This window comes from Lepus europaeus, chromosome 10 (genome assembly GCF_033115175.1).
Source record: "Lepus europaeus isolate LE1 chromosome 10, mLepTim1.pri, whole genome shotgun sequence".
Lineage (NCBI taxonomy): Eukaryota > Metazoa > Chordata > Mammalia > Lagomorpha > Leporidae > Lepus > Lepus europaeus.
Genome location: NC_084836.1, coordinates 95476379 through 95482698, shown reverse-complemented (window position 1 = coordinate 95482698; position 6320 = coordinate 95476379). Strand labels below are relative to the sequence as shown.

Genomic DNA, 6320 nt, shown 5'->3' with positions numbered 1-6320 from the left:
TTTATTTATTTATTTGAAAGGCAGAGTTACAGAGAGGCAGAGGCAGAGAGAGAGAGAGATCTTCCATCCACTGGTTCACTACCCAAATGGGCCAATCCGAAGCCAGGAGCCAGGAGCCTCTTCTAGGTTTCCCATGTGGGTGCAGGGGCCCAAGGACTTGGGCCATCTTTTACTGCTTTCCCATGCCATAGCAGAGAGCTGGATTGGAAGTGGAGCAGCTGGAACTCGAAATGGCACCCACAGGGGATGCTGTCACTGCAGGTAGCGGCTTCACCCACTACGCCACAGCGCCAGCCCCTTGAACAGTTTCTAAAGACATGGTCACAACTACCTGAAGCATGTCTTCTTCATTCATAGCATCATCTAGGTCATTCCCAAGGGCTCCAAAGCTCATGGTCAGCTTTTCACGGGGATGGGAAACCTGTCCTGGGAGATCTACCTGCTGCTGCTGCTGCTGCTGCTTTTCCAAGCAGGCTTCTTTTCCACAGCTCTTCTGAAGTAAGATCTGTACTTGACATCTGTGGAATATCTTGAGACATATTTCTGGAACCACCTTGCATTCTGAGCTGAATAGCCCTGTGGATTTCTGCCTCTTCATCTTCCATGTCAATTTCCTGGCGACTTAGTGCCAGAGCCTTCTGCAGATCCTCCTCCTCGTCTAACATTCTTGACCCATCATTTGCTTCTAAGACTCGTTCCAGGTCTGTTTTATGGACTCTCTGGTCTTTTAGTTGTGCTGATTCTTCTCCAGTAAGTTTGGGTCTATGCATCTGTTGGACCCTGATCATCTGCAGGTGTTGGTCAGCTTCATGATCTGGCAGATCACCCTTAATAACAAATATAGAATAACCTTCCTGCTGTAATTGAGCCAAGGAAAGTGCACGGTACGTATCTGACGTTAATGCTGGGCCTATCAAGAGAATTCAAGTTAAACCGCTGTTTTCCTAATTTTCTAACAGTGAACCAGTGTTCTTTGTAATTGCATATAAATGATCTTTCATTTATGGAATCAATTCTGAGCCTCTGATACTCTGGACTGTTGAACAGGATTTGTTCCAAACCCCAAACCTTCAAGGCATTGCTTATAACTTGAGTAGAGAGAGAGAAAAAAAAGCCCACTGTCACCCACGTTTCCAGAACATTGCTGTAACAATGTTCAGTAGTCTTCACTGGTGACTCCTCCTGCCATTCTCATCCTCACCTCTTCATCGAGCTGATGTGCAATTGCGGATAATTCCACAGGACTAAAGTACTCTCCTTGCGATAGACTATTCAGGCAATGCTGAGCACAAAGTGAGCCTTGGACGATGGACTCCATGTTTATTTGTCTGGAGCCAATGGCTCCTGCCGGGAGCTCTTTCAAATGCTCTGAAGTTCCTGGTTCCTGGAAGGCACTTTGCCAATGAGGCAAGCGGCTGCCCAGATGTTTGCTTTGGGTGAGGGACACCTTAAGGTCATCTTCCCCTGGTCTCTTTTGGAGAAGAACAAGGCTTGGGCTCCCCTGAGGTCCTGCTTGGTCAAGAGCTGTACCTGAAGACTCCAGTCCTGGTGACAAGCATCCACCCAGGATTGTGTCTGCTGGGCCTGGATGCTCCCGTTTTCTCTTTTACACACAGCCTTTCTCTCCCCCAGGAGGAAGAACCCACAGCCCATACAGCTGACCCTCAGTCTGCAGTTTCTCATCAGCCCATTCAACCTCCTGTGGACTAAAAATGGAAAACTTTTTTTTAAAGAGTTATTTTATTTTTATTTGAAAGAGTTACAGAGAGAGGTAGAGCCAGAGCCAGAGCCAGAGAGAGAGAGAGAAATTCTATTGCACTGGTTCACTCCCCAAAGGACCACAACAGCCAGAGCTGAGCTGATCCGAACCCAGGAGCCAAGAGTTTCTTCCAGGTCTCCCATGCGGGTGCAGGGACCCAAGGCCTTGGGCCATCTTTTACTGCTTTTCCAGGCCATAGCAGGGAGCTGGATAGGAAGTGGAGCAGCCGGGACTTGAACCAGTGCCCATATGGGATGCCGGCACTGCAGGCTGGGGCTTTAACCCGCTGTGCCACAGTGCTGGCCCCACTTTTTTTAAATAATAAAAGATTGGGGGCTAGCATAGTGATGTAGTGGGTAAAGCCACTGCCTATGATGTTCACCAGTTTGAGTCCTCACTGCTCCACTTCCAATCCAGCTCCCTGGTAATGTGCCTGGGAAATCAGAGGAAGATGGCCCAAGTACTTAGACCCCTGCACCCATGTGGGAGACCTAGAAGAACCTCCTGGCTCAGTCTGGCTGAGCCCTGACCATTGTGGCCATTTGTGGAATGAACCAGCAGATGGAAGATTTCTCTCTCTCTCTCTAACTCTGACTTTCAAATAAGTAAAATAAATCTTTAAAAAAGAAAAAATAATAAAAGATTGACAATACAACAATCAAAATAGGCCACATTTAAAACGCAGCATAGAAACTGTCTACATAGTATTTACATTGTAGTAGATATTAGAAGCAATCTAGAGATGATTTAGAGTTCATGAGCATATGCAAATGTTATTCCATTTTATATAAGGCAGATAAGGCATCCGCATCCGTGGATTGTGGTGTCCACCGGGGATCCTGGAGCCAATCCCTGTGATGCTGAGGGTCGGCTGCTCACTGTGCGCCCTTCTGTGCTGCGCCCAGGGACAGACTCTTCACACTGATCATCTCGTCCACCTGTAACCTGCAGTGATCAGTGAAGACGCAGCTGGAAACAGACCGTGCCGGAGACTGGACCGGCCAGCCCTGCTCCAGGGCCAGGGGCCTCCTCGCCAGAGGTGCTGAGGAGCCCCATTCATACTCATTGTCCTGGCCTTGGGTAAGGAGAGGAATGACGGTTCACCCAACCTATGATTTAACACAGTTCCTGAACCATGGCTGCAAATCAACACTTCCTAATCAAATGCTTTTTATGGAGGCACCAAATTATAAACTGGAGTTCTGTTTCTTTTTTTTTTTTAAAGATTTATTTATTTGAAAGTCAGAGCTACACACACACAGAGAGAGAGAGAGAGAGAGAGAAAGAGAGAGAGAGAGAGAAAGAGAGAGAGAGAGGTCTTCTATCTGCTGGTTCACTCCCCAATTGGCCGCAACAGCCAGAGCTACACCTATCCGAAACCAGGAGCAGGAGCTTCTTCTGAGTCTTCCCACACATGTGCAGGGGCCCAAGGACTTGGGCCATCTTCCACTGCTTTCCCAGGCCATAGCAGAGAGCTGGACTGGAAGTGGAGCAGCTGGGACTTAAAGCGGTGCCCATATGGGATGCTGGCACTGCAGGACAGGGTGTTAGCCCACTGTGCCACAGCACCGGCCCCCTGGAGTTCTGTTTCAAATTGATTATGAAAAGAAAGCACAACACACATTTGTTAAAGTAGGAGAAATGTGAGTAATACAGAAGCGAAATGGTGTGGGTGTTAGATTGGGTGGACTTCTTTGCGAAGGCTACAGTGACTAGGGAATCTTCAAACATGAGTTGAGTGAGATGTGTATTGGAAATGCCTTCCACATTTCAAGAAAAAAAATTCTCTGGGGGTAAAAATGGGCATTCTTTATTGTTCCAAAGACTTTGGCTCTGGACTGAGGTCAAAATCAGGTCCATCTTTCTCAAAAATTTCCATGGCAGGGCTGGCGCTGTGGCATAGCAGGTAAAGCTGCCGCTTGCAGTGCCGACATCCCATATGGAGTTTGTCAGCCTCAGTGATTGCCTAAACCAATTCCTTATTGGCCGGTGCCGCAGCTCACTTGGCTAATCCTCCACCTGCGGCGCTGGCACTCCGGGTTCTAGTCCCGGTTGGGGCACCAGATTCTGTCCTGGTTGCTCCTCTTCCAGGCCAGCTCTCTGCTGTGGCCTGGGGGAACAGCGGAGGATGGCCCAAGTGCTTGGGCCCTGCACCCGCATGGGAGACCAGGAGGAAGCACCTGGCTTCTGGCTTCAGATCGGCGCAGTGAGATGGCTGTAGTGGCCATTTGTGGGGTGAACCAACAGAAGGAAGACCTTTCTCTCTGTCTCTCTCCCACTGTTCAACTCTGCCTGTCAAAAAAAAATTTTTTTTTAATTCCTTATTAAAATCTTTTTCTATATATGCATTACTCTATCGGTTCCATGTCTCTGGAGAGTCCTGATGAAATTCACCTCCAAGAGCAATCAGAACTGAGAACACACGCGTGTTAAGGATGCTCACTGGGAGTCTTGTTAAGTGCGGATCTTGAATTAGGTGGCCTAAGGCAGGGCCTGAGAATATGCATTTCCAGCCAGCTCCCAGCTGATGCCACTGGTGCCGGCCTGTCGACCACACGTGGAGTAACAGGTGTTACCGATCAATAGTCGTGGGCAGTTTGCTTCACTCAGTGCAACCTCTGCCCTAGATGATGCTTGCTGTGGATTCCTAGCCTGGAACACTTCGTCTTGGGTCATCAGTGCTTCCAGTCTTGGCCATTTTATATTTGGTCATATTAGTTAGTCAAGTCAATTTCCTAAGCTTTCTGTGGAATCAAAATACGATAAGGCTTTTAAAATGGGTTCTGGTGAAATTCTCACTATTCTCATATTCTGCAATTCGCCCTTTCTCCAGAGTTCCTCACCCCACCCCCTTATCCCCAGAAATCTCCCTCTCATTGTTTTGATTCTTCACTGTGTTTTCAAGTCTGATAAAAAAAAAAAAAATCTTTGCATTAATTTGCATCTTCTCTCATTGTTAATAAAAAGAGTGATCCTTGCTGGTGATTTTGTGTTGTTTTGAATATGCAGGAAATTTGAAATAAATGAATAAGGAGCACAGTGTAATTCAGATGAAATTCTGGCATTAGAAACCATGCTTATGAAAAGTAAATGAGTACATATGATGGCATTGGGAGATTAACCCTTAGCAGCAGCTGGCTGAAACAGGCCCCACGGCTAGCAAGCCTCACCCGGAATGGCCACTGCTCTGATTTCTTGTCACAGACACTGGGGGAGCAGCCACAGGCAGCCCCTTCTTGTCTGCCCCTCCCTGTCCCTGGACTGCAGACTCACCCCTGACATTTATGGGCTCAGGGAAATGATATAATGAAGATTGTCAAGCCATTTGTCTAAATACTGAAAGGCATAAGTGCAGGTAACAAATTGTGAATAAAATACTCTATCTTCTGCCAACACACACACACACACACACACGTGTTCAAAAAATGTGTGGGTAGTATGTATTATGAAGAAGCTATGTGTGAATTTCAAAAGTTTCTGCACCAAAATAAATTTATCTTTTTAAAGTTTATTTATTTATTTATTTGAGAGAGAGAGAGAGAGTGAGCAAGCACTGCTATCAGCTATTTTACTCTCCAAATGCCCACAGAGGTCTGTCGTCTAAGGCCAGGAGCCAGGAACACAATCCAGGTCTCCCATGTGGGTGGCAAGAACTCAGTTATTTGAGTCACCATGGCTGCCTCCCGGGGTCTACATTAGCAGGAAGCTGGAGTTAGGAGCTGGAACCAGATGTTGAACCCAGATATTTCCATATGAGATGCAGGTGTCCTAATGGCTAGGCCAAATAACTTGTCCCTAAACTTATCTTTGAATTCCATTGATTTCCTATTAGCTCCTTGGAGTACCCTTTTATATTTCCTTGTTAACCTGGGAGGCCAAGTTCAATGTCGGAACTTGGTGATAGGGCTCATGCCAACTCCCCTTCTCTTCCACTCCTCACTATGTTCCTCACTAAAAGGGACCTTGCTCCCACATGTCTGGCTGCCCCAGCTCCCTTTTACCCCTTCAAACAGCAGCCATTTGCTACTCTTCTAGCCTAGAGAAGTGCACATTTAGGGTATGGTGAGGATGGCCCCCGTGAGAATGGCCCCAGGAATGAGACCCCAGGATCCCTCAGCTCCCATGGGATCAGGTGGTACTGGAAGAACGAAAGAGGACGGAAATGTCTGTATGTGAAGGAGTTGTTATGAGGTGAGATCTCCAAGGATTCTGGGCTGTGATATGGATTCTTCTGGGACATCCGCAGACCTTGCTCTGCCTGAGTCTGTTCTGTGAGCCATGCCTGGTCTTTTGGACAAAATCCATCCATGGATTCTTGAGTTGATTCTGTCGACACTGGTAATTAGCTCTTTAGAGAAATCATGGTTGCGCTTCTGTGGCGTGGATAACAGTGTAAAGAGGGGCAGGAACCTTCCCTGTAATTTGATTCATTTTCTGCTGGAGAGAAGTGCGACCAAGTGCAGGCTTCTGCTGTGGCTGATGGCTTAATTGCCACGTGCATCTTGCAGGGAGCACTTACTTGGCACCCCTATGCTTGAGTCTCTGGCACTAGGGGAACTTG

At 47.3% G+C, this 6320-nt stretch overlaps 1 pseudogene; it reads right to left on the bottom strand.

Annotated features, from left to right (window-relative positions):
• Positions 1-277: 277 nt before the first annotated feature.
• LOC133768141 (ataxin-3-like) lies at positions 278-1318 on the bottom strand (annotated as a pseudogene).
• Between the last annotated feature and the right edge of the window lie 5002 nt (positions 1319-6320).